This window comes from Halichoerus grypus, chromosome 1 (genome assembly GCF_964656455.1).
Source record: "Halichoerus grypus chromosome 1, mHalGry1.hap1.1, whole genome shotgun sequence".
NCBI lineage: Eukaryota > Metazoa > Chordata > Mammalia > Carnivora > Phocidae > Halichoerus > Halichoerus grypus.
Genome location: NC_135712.1, coordinates 31,869,881 through 31,885,867, shown reverse-complemented (window position 1 = coordinate 31,885,867; position 15,987 = coordinate 31,869,881). Strand labels below are relative to the sequence as shown.

At 34.6% G+C, this 15,987-nt stretch overlaps 1 protein-coding gene across 9 annotated transcripts in view; it reads left to right on the top strand.

The window, feature by feature from the left end:
• Positions 1-15,987, top strand: part of ROBO1 (roundabout guidance receptor 1) — a 1,118,917-nt gene that overhangs the window by 1,023,263 nt on the left and 79,667 nt on the right. The window lies entirely within an intron of this gene.

Below are 15,987 nucleotides of genomic sequence, written 5' to 3'. Positions count from 1 at the left end.
ATGGTATTTTTGTGATTTGTTGTTGTTGTTTGTTTTGTGGTTAAAATAATGATTTAAAAAACCCATAGATTTGAGGGCTGATGAGAAAAAGAGATTTGTGATTGTAAAACACAATCCCAAGAAAGACAATGTGTGAGTAGAGACTTTTAAAGAATCAGTGTTGCCAGTTGAGCTCTTTGTGAACAGGCTGAAAGTAAAATGCCATCAGCCAAGAGCTTTAATGAAGTCCCACTACAGAATTTAACAAGAGACTGATTTGTAAGAATGGCTCTCTCGCCTAGCTGTTCTGATCCAGTGGCATAAATAGGATGCCGAGCTCTACTCCTGCTGGTTTTTTTATGCTGTTGGATTTGATTAAGACCCAGCAGCATTATGGCCTATGATTCCTTTCCCTTTTTTTTTTTTTTTTTTGTAGGAAGGATAAAGTAAAGAACTTCTTGTGTTCTCATAGCCTTCCAGAAATAACCATTTTAACCCTAATGACTGTGGAAGATGTGACATTCTCTTAGATTTCTTTCATTTATTCAGGAAGGTTTTGGATTGCTTTCAGTCATTTCAAACAAACTGATGTAAAATCTTAAACATTAACCTAAAGGAAAAGCAGTCACCACATGGCCTTCCTACGGAGAATTTGAAACACTCTCTTAATGTGTGTGCCAAGTGCATATTTGAGGAAATAAGTACAGCAGTCAGCTTCAAGAAATAATTGATACGTAAGATGATTCTGTGACAAATAATGACACAGCCCCACACTAGTAAATAGCACATCCTGGGCTTCCATTATCTTCTGAGCTTTCCTGTGATGTATTCATCTACTTATCAGTTGGTGAGGTTGTCTCGTCACCCAGTTATAGATGTAAAACTTAGTGACTCTCTTTAGCAACCTACATTCTGAAATAATGGCAGCATCAATTTGGAAATATGCAATAGAGTTGTGTGAATCTATACCATCTGAATTGCTCACTCTGAGAATGAAATTTAGAGAAATAGTTGTTTGCTCTAGTCATTGAGGGTAGCTCATTTTACAACATTAGATTCATTGCTAACAATGTCACATAACTTTAAGACATGGAATTATTGTATGATATTGCGTGTGATATTGTGTATCACTTAATGTTAAGTAATTAATTGTAAGTCAACTCACATTGATACAGTCTCTTTTATCCAGAGCTGTTAGGACATAAAGTGTTTGAGATAATGCTTCTTTAAAAGAGAATAGTCATAAAGAGAGTAATTGTAGACTATTTGACACTGAGGACACCTTTTTTAAAAATGATGAACCCAATGATAAATTACATATGCGAGATAATTGAAAATTTGACTTTTTATGCATTTGTATGAATTGATTTTTTATTATTTGGTATATATCAAATATTTTATAGGTATATACAGTATTAATTATGCTGAACAGTATTCATTCTTGTAGATTCACAAATCATTTCAGCATATTCCAAACATCAGGGTTATCATTAGAATCATTACACTTTACAATTATATGGCAGCTGGTGTCCTTTAAATCTTACTTCAATAATTTGAACATACAATAGGCTTCCTTTTGTTTTATTGTTTTTAAGGATTTGTATAAATTGGAAGTTACTGCTTTATAATATCATGCCCAGAGTTTGCAAAATTGATTGAAATACCATGAGCACTTTAATTTGCTTTTAAACTATCATTCTCAGGACTTGATAAATAATGTGCCGGTATAAACACACCTGTAGAAAATACTAAAATAGGTATAAGACAAAATACAGCTGAGTTATTGCTTTATAACAGATTTATGAGGGTAGGAAAATCCATAAATGGTTGTTAAAGGGAGCTTTAGCTGTAGGACATTTATTTTGTGTGGTCGATATTATTAGGAGAGAATTTAGAGCATTGCACAATTAAAGCTCATAGATACGGCCATTTTACAAAGGTGCTTTTAAAGTTAACTTTGTGGATGGTGGAATAGCCATTTCAGTGTACTTTTAGGTCATTAGTAAAGAGATGAGGTGTCCTCTTAGGTTCTTCCTCAGGCTTTTTATTCCCCTAAAATGTACTAAATTACTAAATATAATTGATAATAAGTAATTTTGCCCTGATTTTAAGTTTCTTGGGAATAAATATTAAATTATATAATTTCTGTGCCTGATTGAAAAGATTTTGAATGTTAGACATGGATGGGGACTTAGAAATCATTTACTTTAGCTCCGTTTTACAGAGAAGGAAACTGAGGTCAGAGATGTCTTGATATCTTATAGCAAACTGTGAACATGTACATTTGATGCTTGACTACATACATTTGACATTTATAGTGGTCATCCTAAAAGACTGCATCACATCGCTTTTCAGAGATGGAATTGGCTGTTTTGACATTCATTGATTTTCCATGAGAATGTAAAATATAACATGATTTGTTTCCTCCTCAAAACCTTTTTATATGTGTGAACCCTGCTCACATGTGAGAAGAGTAATTATATGTCCATGTTAATATACTAATACATGAATTGTGCATTTAAATAATTTTGAACAGAGTGCAGTTGACATATGACATAACTATTATTGCCATGCTGTACATTATAGCCCTATGACTTATTTATCTTTTGGAAATTTGGACCTTTTGACCCCCTTCACCTTTTTCTCCTACCCCTTACCCTTGCCTCAGGCAAACACCTATCTATTTTCTGTGTTTATAAGCTTGGTATTTTTTGTTGCATGTTTGTTTGTTTTAAATTCTACATATAAGTAAGATCATAGAGTATTTGTCTTGCTTTCTCTGACTTATTTCACTTTGCATAATGCCCTCAAGGTCCATCTATGGTATCTCACATGGCAGGATATCCTTTTTTTTTTTTATGGCTGAATAATACTCCATTGTATATATACCACAATTTATCTATTCATGTTGGTCACTTAGGTTGTTTCCATATCATGGCTATTGTAAATAATGCTGCCAGTGAACACGGAGATGCATATATATTTTCGACTTAGTGTTTTTGTTTTCTTTGGGTAAATGCCCAGAAGTGAAATTGCTGGATCGTAGGGTAGTTCTACTTTTAATTTTTTGAGGAAACTACATATTGTTTGGCATAGTGGCTGTACCAATTTACATTCCCACCAACAGTGCCCAAGGGTTCCCTTTTCTTTACATCCTCGCCAACACTTGTTACTTCTTGTCTTTTAGGATAATAGCCATTTTAACAGGATGAGGTGATATCTCATTTTGATTTGGATTTGCGTTTCCCTGATGATGAGTGACATTGAGTATCTTTTCAGGTGTCTGTTTGCCATCTGTAGGTCTTTTGAAAAATGTCTGTTCTGATCTTCTGTCCATTTTTTAATTAGATTTTTTTTCTATTGAGTTGTATAAATTCTTTATATAGTTTAGAAATTAACCCCTTATCAAGTATATGATTTGCAAATATTCCCCTCCACCCTTCAGTAGTTGCTTTTTCATTTTTCGATGATTTCCTTTGTAAATAATTTCTTATCAAAAGTTATTTGGTGTAGGTCATGGGGCCAAAACAGAACCAAAATTACATTAGAATAAGGCTTATTAACTCTTTTAACACAGAAGTCATAAAATGTAGTAAAAAGAGGAAGGATTTTAAGAGCTGGACAGACCTGAATTTCAGTCCTCCATTTCTTACCTGATGTATGACCTTTAAGAAGTTACTTAATCTTAAAAAAAAAAAAAAGGAAAGAAAGGTACTTAATCTTCACTTCCCTCCCTTTGCAAAATGGCATGTTGGATATACCCTACAGAGTTGCTGGGAGAGTTTCTAGTGTATGAACTAACACGTAGTTCGCTAACTGATGGCTCTTTATTTAACTGAGATGTAGAAAGGTTATTTGATTTATTCAGGATAGACCTGATTAATTCTGGAGAGGATCTTGATCTGGTTCAGTTGAGTAATTGTATCATTATTCCATTATGTACCTCAACTCTAGACCCTTTATGAAATATGCCATTTGAAGGTAGGCTTCCAGATTTTCAAATGAACAAGTTCTTGAGCACTTTCTATATACAAAACAGTATGCACAGATAACTAAGACCTGGATCCTGCCTTATCATAGCAAGTGAAGAAGAGAGATAGACACAAAAAACAACAGTATTAGCAGAATGTAAAAAGTGGATTTGTAAAGGGGGGGCGAAAGTACTTTCAGATGGGAACATGACTGTCATTTGTTTACTCTTTCAACAGATATTTACAATGTGAGTAATGTTCTCAATTTAGTAAATTCTAGAGAAAGAATGGCAAAGAAAATAATTAAATCCTTACCCTCCTAGAGCTTATAGGCTAGCTTGGGAGATAGACATTTATAGAATAATTACATAAATGTATAATTTTAAGCTATAAGAAGTGCTATGGGAGGAAAATTGAGGTTGCTGTGAGAATATATGGCATTGTGGATAAGATTTAGTATCAGATTTAGTGGGAGTTCCTTGGAGATCTGCTTTTTGAGCTGAGAGCTAAGGTAAGTAGGAATTAACTAGGTAAAGCACTGGGTGGGGTGTGGGGAAGGGATCCCTTGGATACAACATACAGAGAACCAGAGGTAAGATGATGCGTGGTAAACTGAAGGACACAAAGAAGGCCTCTGAGGCTAAGTTAGGGAGGTGAAAGGGGACAGGTGATATGAGAAGACACTGAAGAGCAGTGGCCAAGGTAAGGATTTTCCTCTCTATTTGAAGAGCAATGGAACCATATTGAAAGATTTTAAGCAGAAACATACTACAATTCAGTTAGTTTACTTTGGTCTTGTTTTTAAGCATTCTCGCCACATTGTGAGATTGGATTGGAAAAAAAGCAAAGCAGTAGTTCAGCTGAGCACTGTTGGATATCTTGGGCCAGAGTGGTGGCAGCAGAGTTAGAAAGAGGGAAATGAAATGCACAAGGAGTTTGGAAATAAAAGCTATAGGGTTTGGCAATGAATTGTACACCTCAAGGAGGAAAGAGAAGAAAGATCCAGGTTTCTGTCTTTCTAAATTGATTTAGGGAATATTAACATCAAAATTATGACCCTGAGGTCCTATGTCATAGCACACACATGGTCATAGATGGTCAGGTAGTTGCATTTCAATTTCAGGCTCTTTAGTAGGCAAATAACTGAGTTGTACCATTTAATAACTGCTTTCAGAACGGGCGCCTGGGTGGCTCATTCGGTTCAGTGTCTGCCCTTGGCTCAGGTCATGATCTCAGGGTCCAGGGATCAAGTCCCGCTTCGGGCTCCCTGTTCAGCCGGGAGTCTGTTTCTCTCTTTCCCTCTCCCTCTGCCCCTGCCCCTGCTCATGCTCTCTCTCTCTCTCTCATGAATAAATAAAAAATATTTTAAAGAAAAGTGGGGTCTTTTTTAGAAGTGGAAGGAAAAGAGAAAAATATTAACTTTTTCTGAGTATGATACGTCAGGCATTGTGCAAGTTACTTTGTGTATATTTGTGGGAAAATAATTCTTCACTACTATTCTGTTAAACTTTCGATTGAACAGCTAATCTATAGCACGATTTCTCATTCCTGGCACTATTAACATGTGGGGTTGGACCATTCCTTGTGGCCCGCAGCTGTCTTGTGCTTTGTCGGATGTTTATCAGCATCCCTGGCCTCTCTCCATTAGATGCCAGGGGCACCCCCCTTCAGCTGTGACAACCAGACTTGTTTCCAGAACAGTGATCCTCAAGGACTGGGAGATATTTGAGTGGAGGGGAAAAGTTCATAGTATTTTATGTATCTATTAAATATATTCTAAAAATGCCCCTTTTCATCACTCTATTTTTATGTCTGAAAAGTTGAAAGACATAATGACAGGCTTTTAAGTTAAACTCAGTCTTTTCCCCCAAAAGAAATCACACCTAGTATTAAAAAATCCTAAGTGTTTTTAATTGTTAGAGATATTATCATTCATGAGGATCTATGCATGTAATGTCTCTGGCGTAACAGTGACGGGGTTCTGTCAGTTCAAAGGTAGTTACCTTCACTACTTGAAAATTTGAGTGTTCCTCTGTTTTAATAAAAATGTATCTCTTCCCAAAAGAGTCTCATAACTCACTATTTTACTTCATTCACCTTCTTCTGGAATGTGGTGTTTACAATCCTAGTCTGTCAGATTTATTAATTGAACTCTGCTAGTCAATGAAAAAAAATGATATGAGAATAAAAAAGAACCACATCAATTTAAAGATTCATTAGAATTTAGTTGCTAATAATGAAAACTAGTATCTGTGAATTAGGAGAATTCCATAGTCATGGTGATTTCATTTATAGCACATTTAAGAAAGCTATTGTTCTCTGATATTTAGTAATAGGATTGGTTTTACCATAGATAAATTTGCTTAACTATGAAATCTTTTATAGAGTTATTCCAGGAGTTTAGAATACTTAAATTATTTTAGACTCACATACTGTGGCAATCTTCTGTCATTACATTTCAAAATAATTATTTTGCCCATTGCTAACAGTGAAGAATCTTAATACTTTATCTTATAAGGATAAACTTGAATATATTTGCCATTATTCTTCAAAAATTGAGATCTTGGTGTGAAAATTTCAAAAATTTAATCATTGTTGCATCAACTATGTAAATATTTTCTTGCAATTTTCTTATATCTTCTGGATTTATCATATGAGCTATGTATATAAAGTACTTCATCAACTCAAGGTAATACTAGCTGAAAAGAATATTTTTGAGGACATTTTCTAGTAGAGTATATGTTTGTATATACATAATCTGAAGGGAAAATATTGGGAATATTTCCCAGAGGGATATATCCATTATCCTGCTTTGCCTCTGCATTTCCATACTCTTAAAATCATAGCATATAAAGCACTTTAAGAGTCAACTACTCTGTTCCTTTACCAGACAGGGTTATAGCTAAACTGTTGTGGCCAAATGGAAATAAATCCCATTTTTAAAGACCTCTGGAGACATCACAGTTGGCAACCAATTCATGGTTCAGTGACCTTTACTGTTAACTGCTTCTTTTCTGTACTTTCCCTAAGTCACTCATGCTATTATTTAGGCCCATTATCTTCTTGTCTTCTGGCCTAGTAGTTATCAAGATTGGCTGCTCCCACTATTTATTAGACCTAATCTGAAGACTTAAGTAAAGTATCTGTAGAGCTACCTTATTTTCTCAGACAAAAAAAAAAAGCCTCTTTCTCTAGCTTCTGTATATTTTTTCAGACATTTATTATCTTTCTGACTCTTCTCTCCTGTATATAACAAGCAGATAGAAGAAAGCTTCCCTCTCTTCCTCCTTCCTTCCTTCCTTCCTTCCTTCTTTCCTTCCTTCCTTCCTTCCTTCTATTTTTGCTTCTCTTAGCTTCTTATTTATACCTAAAGATTATTGTCTGAACAATGTATATTCTTAGAAGATTTTAAAGTAATTAAACAGCTGAGGGGCCCTTTGATGTCACATTCAAAAAAGGAAGAAAGTCTCTTATTCTGAGTGTGTGTGTGTGGGGGGGGGGGGAGAGAGTGAGTTTGTGTGTGAGAGAGTGAGGGAGGGAGGAAAAGTGGGAGAAAGGGAAAGAGAAAGGCTAAATTCTTCCATTTTAAACTTTTTAAAAAAAGTATTAGTCAAGTATGTAATATTTGTATGTCTCCAAATAGTTTAAAGAAAGCTGTCTTTTTTCTTTTTTACACTCAATCAGGAACCAGAGTTTTATAATTATATAAACACCACCAAGATAACATAATCTAGGTGAAAGCAGTGTGTTTTTTATGCATTCTTGTGTCAAATTCTCTAATCCCTCACCCTTTCCAAACTCCCTCAAATATAAAAAATTTAGAGATGTTACTGAGGATGGACTATAATCTGCATAATGTTGCCATGTTAAAAAAATAGCAAGTTTTAACCTCTTAAAAATACGTATTTACTTTTTGAGTTTATTTTACTTCCTACTTAACATATTTACCATAACAGTAATTGTGTGGAAATATAATCTGTTCTTGCCTTTCAAAAGAGTATTATTCAGGGGCACCTGGGTGGCTCAGTCGTTAAACGTCTGCCTTCGGCTCAGGTCATGATCCCAGGGTGCTGGGATCGAGCCCCGCATCAGGCTCTCTGCTTGGCAGGAAGCCTGCTTCTCCCTCTCTCACTCCGCCTGCTTGTGTTCCTGCTCTTGCTCTCTCTCTCTCTCTCTGTCAAATAAATAAAATATTTTTTTTTAAAAAAGAGTATTACTCAGTTTATTATGATTTCAAGTATGAAGTGATGACAATTGGCTCACCCTTAAAAAATGATCACATTACTTTTTTTTTCCAAAAAGGTGAACTTTTCAAGAGGTTTTAAGCCTATTGTCTTCTTATCTGTTAATTTTCCATGTCTTTTTAAAACTATAGCTAATTATTTTTAAAGATTTTTTTAATATCATAAGCAATTATTTTAGTAAGTTTTAATAAGTAGGTAGTAATTATTTTAATGGTAATGGTTTTAGGGTAAACATTTTATGACAATTTAAATGTAAAACCAAATACCTTTTATGTCCTGTTGCATATAGTTCTCCCCAAACTGGTTAACCAGAAGGAAAATGTATACAGAGACTTGAATTTAGTCAAAAACCCTTGAATTTAGTTGAAAAGGCAGTCTTTGGTTAGTCATCTGTGACCTTGAGAAAGTTACTGAACAATTTAGGTTCCCATTTTCTCATGCAAAAAGGATAGGGTTAGACTGATAAGTTCTAAGGTCACTTCCAGTGCTAACGTTTTATAGTTTTATTGTTTTATTAGCGATAGAGACAGACAGGCTTTTCCTCTTTCTTAACGAGAAAAGGGAGTTGGGGTAGAGGTGCTTCTAGCCTTTAAAGTAGAAAGAAAAGAAATGGACAAGCGTTAGGGGAGTGTAGGAGTGAGGCCGCCCATAAACCACAGTCTTCAGAGGATAATGAATGAACATGACCCAAATTACTCTGCTTTTCTCGGCTTCTTTCTGGACATACCTAACTGGACAATAATGGGCCCTGATTGTTGTATAGAAGGTCCCTGCTGTCTGTATGGAAAGAAAATTCTTTGACCTGACCCTGAGAGGAAGTATGGTAAAAGAGGAAATCTGAGAAAAACTTAAAGAAATTTCTATCATTTATTCTTAGAAGAGAAAGTTTAGAATGGTCATTCCTTCAAGTGAGTAAAAGGATTTTATATGGAGGATATTAATGGCATGTATTTGTTTCCTGAAACTAGAATAAATAAAAAGGGGGGTTAAATTGTGACAGGCAGGTTTTCATTTAGATAAGAGACATCATTTCCTGATAATCATGGTTGTTAAAAGCTTAAATGATCATGCAAGATAGGATACTCTAAAAACCTCTGATGCTTTGGAAGCTTCTGTGTTAGATGTTGTTCTTAGATAACTTTATGAAATATTTTCCACTTGTCATTTGTCATTGATGTGATATGCAAATACATCAGCCAGAAGTTCTTGAATACACTGGATTTTAATTAATGAAAGATTCAACTCCTCTGGCTTGATCCCTGGTAAAACCTCTAAGCAGGGAAAAGCACTTTTAAAACTTTAAATGATCTGCTTCCTAGTAATTTTCTTGTTTCTAACATGTTGGATATTTTTGAGATGTTTCAGGAATTTTAAATTACTAAAAATATATGACTCGAAAATCTTGAGGAATCATTCCTGTAGTCTCTTGACTTTAAATAAGGCTTACTCTTAAAACAACAACAACAAAAACACCATAAATAAGGCATACTCTTAACTGTATCTATCTAATATCAAATTTATTTTCACAGGTTATCCCAAAAGATAATTCTATAACCTTTTGCTTTTTCAAAGCAAAATTCTATCGCTACAGTTTGTCAGGTTCTCTTTTTTGTAGTTTCTAAATATTTCTTCCTGTCCTTTAAAAGACAGACCTAATTCTCAGACCTTCTCTCTGCTCACAAGGAGCATACTAAGCACTGTTCAGGAGGGGAGAATTCTTTTAAAATAATCGTTTGGTTAGAACTCTTGAAGAATAAATTCATAGAATGTTTATTTCTCTTTCTTCTGATAATACATTATTTGACTCTATTATATTATTTACCAATTAGCATGAATTGACACCAGTCATGAAATCTATTAAAAGAATCATTTTAGAAATTTCAAAAAAAAAAAAAAAAGACAGTATCTTGAAGGGTTCGAAAACCCTGTTTTCAAGTCTAGGTAGCATAGCTGTTGATCATGCCTAAGTAAGTTGAGAAAAGGGTTTTTTGTTTGTTTGTTTTGTTTTGTTTTGTTTTTTAACTTTCCTTGCCTGAGCACACGAAATATTATACTTAAATTTTTTTTTCTTTAGAGTGAAAAAGAAAGACAAATTATTTCGCTCATGAAGGGAACGTGTGAGTTGAAATGTGTTTCTGAGTTACCTTTAAATTTTGCTTACGTGGGGCGCCTGGGTGGCTCAGTCGTTAAGCGTCTGCCTTCGGCTCAGGTCATGATCCCAGGGTCCTGGGATCGAGCCCCGCATCGGACTCCTGCTCCGCAGGAAGCCTGCTTCTCCCTCCCCCACTCCCTCTGCTTGTGTTCCCTCTCTCGCTGTGTCTCTCTCTGTCAAATAAATAAACAAAATCTTAAAAAAATAAAAAAATAAAAAATAAATTTTGCTTACGTGGTAACAATAGGCAAGAGAACGTTTGTCTCTTTTATTTCACTTTTTTTTTATTATTATTCTGTATTTTATTTAAAGCATACATCTTGGGGTGCCTGGGTGGCTCAGCTGTTAAGCATCTGCCTTCGGCTCAGGTCATGATGCCAGGGTCCTGGGATTGAGCCCCGCATTGGGCTCCCTGCTCGGCGGGAAGCCTGCTTCTCCCTCTCCTACTCCCCCGTTTGTTTTCTCTCTCTCGCTGTCTCTCTCTGTCAAATAAATAACTAAAATCTTTAAAAAAATAAAATAAAGCATACATCTTTATCCTTCTACGTGGACTACGGAGCATGCCCATAAAGCAAAAGCAAAGCAACATAAATTGAACTTGAATATATTACTTCATACCATACATTGTACCAAAATGTCCTGTGATCCCATCAGACACCTGAGCTTTCCCCACTCCCTTGTGTTTTATTTTTCCCTGGTGGCAGGCGTTAAGGAAATGTAATTTCTGATTCAGCCCGGGAAATAATTGAGAAGGCTGTTTATAGTCTGATGGGAATTTTTTATTGTGTTCTGTTTTGTTGTTGTGTTGTCACTATTTTAAAATTGTACCATTTCACAACAGCAGATGTGCTCGGCATAGTTTATTTAAACTACAGGAATGTATGTCAGGTTAAATTAATTTTGATTTGCTTAAAGACGTGGGAGTTATATATTGACTCAAATGTATTGTGGCTGTATATGGGGCTATTATGAAAAGGTTCTGCATTTGGCAGTTATTACCTCTGTTTCTAAAAGAGCAAAATCTGGGGGGGGGAATAAAAAAAAATAAAAGAGCAAAACCAGTCATTTTCCAGTATTTAAAGTATGTATCGGGGCTCCTGGGTGGCTCAGTTGGTTGAGCAACTGCTTTCGGCTCAGATCATGATCCTAGAATTCTGGGATCGAGTCCCACATCGGGCTCCCCGCTCTGCAGGGGAGTCTGCTTCTCCCTCTGACCCTCCCCCCTCTCATGCTCTCTCGCTCTAATCCTCTCTCTCAATTAGTAAATAAAATCTTTAAAAAAAATAAAGTGTGTATCACTTGAAAATTATATTAAAATGCCCAGTGTTTCAGCCTTGAAAGCAGATAATGTGATTATGACGTCATTAGATAGGTTTATAAAGTTTTATCTGTTTTCATGTGTTCACATTTTTTCTATGTGTCTTCTTAATTAAAATTCTGCAAGGATTTAGGTGTAACACCTTTTAATAACCTCGCTCCTCAGCCTACAGTGGTGGACCAGCAGCACCTGAGTGCTTGTTAGAAATGCAAAATCTCAGGCCACACTCCTGGCCTATGGAATTATAATTTGTATTTTAAATTACAGGTCTTAGGTTGATTTGTGTGCTTATTCAAGTGTGAGAAACATGGATTTGATAGAATATCATTGGTAGCACGAGCCTTTTAAAAATTAATCTGATGGTGGAGTTGTATGATTTAACGCTGCTTTATCTTTTATTAAGGTGCTTGATTTCTCTTCTAAGTAGCATTAACAGTTAAGATTTATAGTGTTTTTAAACCCATTACATATGTAGTTATCTAACCCTGTCAAATGTAGTCATTGAAACGTGTTTTATAATTGTACGGCTATCATCCTTTGTAGTTCTGTCATTTAATCATACGTAGAGATTTTAAGACTCATTTCTATTTTTCTTCAGTTACTCATGATTATACTTAAAATGCTAACGAATGTTCATTCATGGACCGTATGAGCCAAATATTAACGTGTTCTTTATTTTACTTTAAAAGAAATATCATTGTTAAGTCAAATCTTATTACTTTTTCTGTTTCGTTTCTGTTTCTTTATTTTTTATTTATTTCATGTTTTCTTTTTTTTTTTGTTTTAGTTGGGTCTGGTAAGTTGACATTTTATTGGCCATCTTCTAATCACCGTGTCCCTGTGACTGGAACTTCTCTTCCCCTTTCCATCCATACCCTTCCATGTCCTTCAACCAATCAGCCTCCATGTTTCACTTGTCATTGGCCACAAAGACAGACTGCACAGAATAAAGTCTGCAGGAAGTATGGGTAACTGTGACAAAGAGTAAAGGTAACGGGGTTGCTAACTTTATGTCTTATTAAATGATGTGTGATCTGCATCCTTTTATTTTCTTTTCTCTCCCTAATTGAGTGATAAAATAAGGGATAGGACTATATTGTGGTTAAGTACTTTTTCAATTTATATTTCACAAGATAAACAAACAAAAATAGGTGCGCACAGAATGATTTGGGTTTTTTTTAATCCAAAATATGTTTATGAATTCATGTCTGTCAACCTGAGCTTTTGTAACTATTCTTCAGTAATGGCCATTCAAAGTCCTATTGATGAATAACCTTGCACTTAGGGCTGTATGCATTCTTTTTCATTTCTATGTGTCAGGTTCATTTCATTTTATGTAAGAAATAATTGCATGATGTTTCTAAAATTTATCGAAGTTTGCTCTGATAAACATTTGTCCTCACATAAATAGTCATTAGGTTTCTAAGTACTTTCATGATCAGTACATTGGGGAAGATACATTCACCCTTTAAAAATGCTGGAACACCATTTTTGGAGAATTTCGCATGAGGATGCTAAGTGGTATGCCAGGAAATATTTGACCCTAGGAAAAGCTCCATATTTTTTTAAGTTAAAGAGCTACAAAACTATTCTAAAGGTGTTCAGACTAATACAGATAGGATGGATTGTTCAATAATGGTGATGCAACAAGGGACTATTTGAAAAAAATAGCTTTCTAGATGCTACCATATATGTAAAAATATATATGGATTAATATTTAAACATAGAAAAGTAAAGACAAAAGTATAGGATGAAAATGGAGGTGAATGTTTACATAATTTATTACATATTATATAATCTATATCTTATTGATAGAATGAATACCAAAAATGCTTAACCAGATTAGAAAGACTGTCAACAAAATGAAAAAATATATCTACAATATATATGAGAAATGGATAAAATTTTTGCCTGTCAATAGTTCTTAGAAATAAAAAAGATAAGCATAGGAATGCAATAGTCACAACAAATAGGATAGCAGTGACAAGGTAATGTGAAGGGGAGGCATCAGTTAAAATCATCTTGAATATAATTGGGAAGGATGTTAATGTCACTGCTGTTTTTAATAGTGAAAATTGGAAACAAATCCAAATTTAAAAACAATAGCTTGGTTAAGTAATTTAAGTAATTTGTATATGGTTTATTAAACAGTTATTGAAATGATATTGTAAAAGAACATTTTAAAACACTGTGGTCCAATTTGCATGGTTGAATTACGGGTAGGTCTTCTTATTTTCTTTGCTTGTCTAATTTTCTAAATTTTCAACACTGACCATATATGACATTAGTAACATGGTTATGTATGTTTAATTATAGCAAGTTTAAATGTCACCTTTGAAAAATGTTCCAACATTATATCATAAATATCCAGTAGATGGATGTGATGAATGGCCTTCTCAATCTAAAAAGGTGGATGATGGTGATAGCTAGATTGATAGATAGAGGCCCATTTAATCCATTTACATTTTCATAGAGATATATTTATATAGAATAACATACATGTAGAAAAGGATTTTTTAAAGTTGTATTTCTAAGACATACCTTGTGGCTGATGTCACTGTTGATGTTGGCTCGAGAATATGCCTGCAAAATACAGTAAATTCATTTCCAGGCAGATATCTTGTGTCAAGGATTGCTGCAGGGTAAATGTAGTTTGCATAAGGGTTTGTATCCCTTGTTCCCAAGTAAGTCTTTGAGGTTGGGGGAGAACTGGCATTTTATAAAAGAAACATGGGTTCTGGCACATGCTATTAGACATGCTTCTGAGATTTAGGAAAGAGACCACCCAAAGTTTATACTTCTCTGAGTGGTTTGAACATTTATATTTTCCTACTCAAATTCCCTGAATATTGGAAAAGTCATATTCTCCCAGTCATTTAATTAATCATTTGTTTTCCTTTTATTGAAACAAACCAAACTCTCTTCTGGATGTAGTTCATTATCCAGTCAATCCTTTCAATTTCTTGATCTGATTTCTACCTCAACTATTCCAGCCCCTAACCAAGGAATCAAATGCTCCCGTATGGATGTATATGGAGGAAAATCCCCAGGCAATGATACACATGTCTGTTATTATACCTGGATAATGATAGTGTTGGCTAAATTCATGAGTAAACCACTCAATTACAATCAGAGTTTAAAAAAATTATAAGCTAGAACTTCAGTGTTACCAAATTGAACCTAAACTGTATCCCCTGACTTCATATTTTCTTCCCTATAAGTTACAGGACATTTGAAGGCATTTGATCTAATTTTTCAGGTCTCCTATAATTTTCTAGTCAAATGGTATAATTTCTACCAAACCTCAATTAAAAATAAAAAACGAGTATGGAAGAAATCACACTAATCTAGAAGTTAGGAGATCTAATTGCTTTCTTCAGTTTTGCCACTATGCAATCTGCAGCGAGTTCTGTTACATCTCTCTCTCTCTTTTTTTTAAGAGGTTTATATTTCAAACGAGAGATTTACAAAATTTACATATAATATATATTATAAATATTTGTATATATGTCTTAGATGCAATTGCCTAGACAGTACTGATCAAGAGAAAAGTACCTTTTCAAACCCTCCACTTCATTAACAAAGAAATCAGTGGTAGCATTTGTGGATATAATCTGAATATAATTTTTGGTTCATATTCCCTTGAAGGCGTTATCCCAAGTGACTCCTATAAGTAACTAAAAGTAATTTTAAAGAAAAGGTTTAAAATAACAGAACAGTCTTAAAAAGTGGATTGGAAGAACCCTCTCCTGTAAAAACTGTTAAATACCTGGCTTGAAATGTTCACTTCCATTTGAACTGAGACAAGAGGAGAATAATTAGGTGTTTCAGACAGCTGATAAGAAATGCATTTGAAAAGTGTAAACAGTAGGTAAAAAGACTTACATTCAGTGCACATTTTTCTAACCATAAAGCATGGCCCCCAAACAAGCTTCCCCCCGCCAAGTGACTCCATCAGCACACCTAATGTTTTCACCTGCCATTGCGCTCAATGTAACGGACACAATTTTCTGACACTCTATTTACTGCTGGATGAAGTGGCCATTTAAGTCTGTATAAATCAAACAGTTTGGACAAAGCTGGCAGTATTTATAATGTCAGGATGAGCAGATGTTTCGAATTTGCCCTCATTTCCATATGTATTCTGTTGGAACATGCCCTTGCCTATGTAAATGAAGGAGGCATTTGACTCTACTATTGCTTTAAATTCATTTCTATTCAAGTAATTGGACTGAAGATTCTAAATGGTTATAATTTTCATGGTAGCATTTCAGGAGCTTTTGAGTTAAATTAAAGTAATTTTAGGGCCTGCTTACGTCAGGA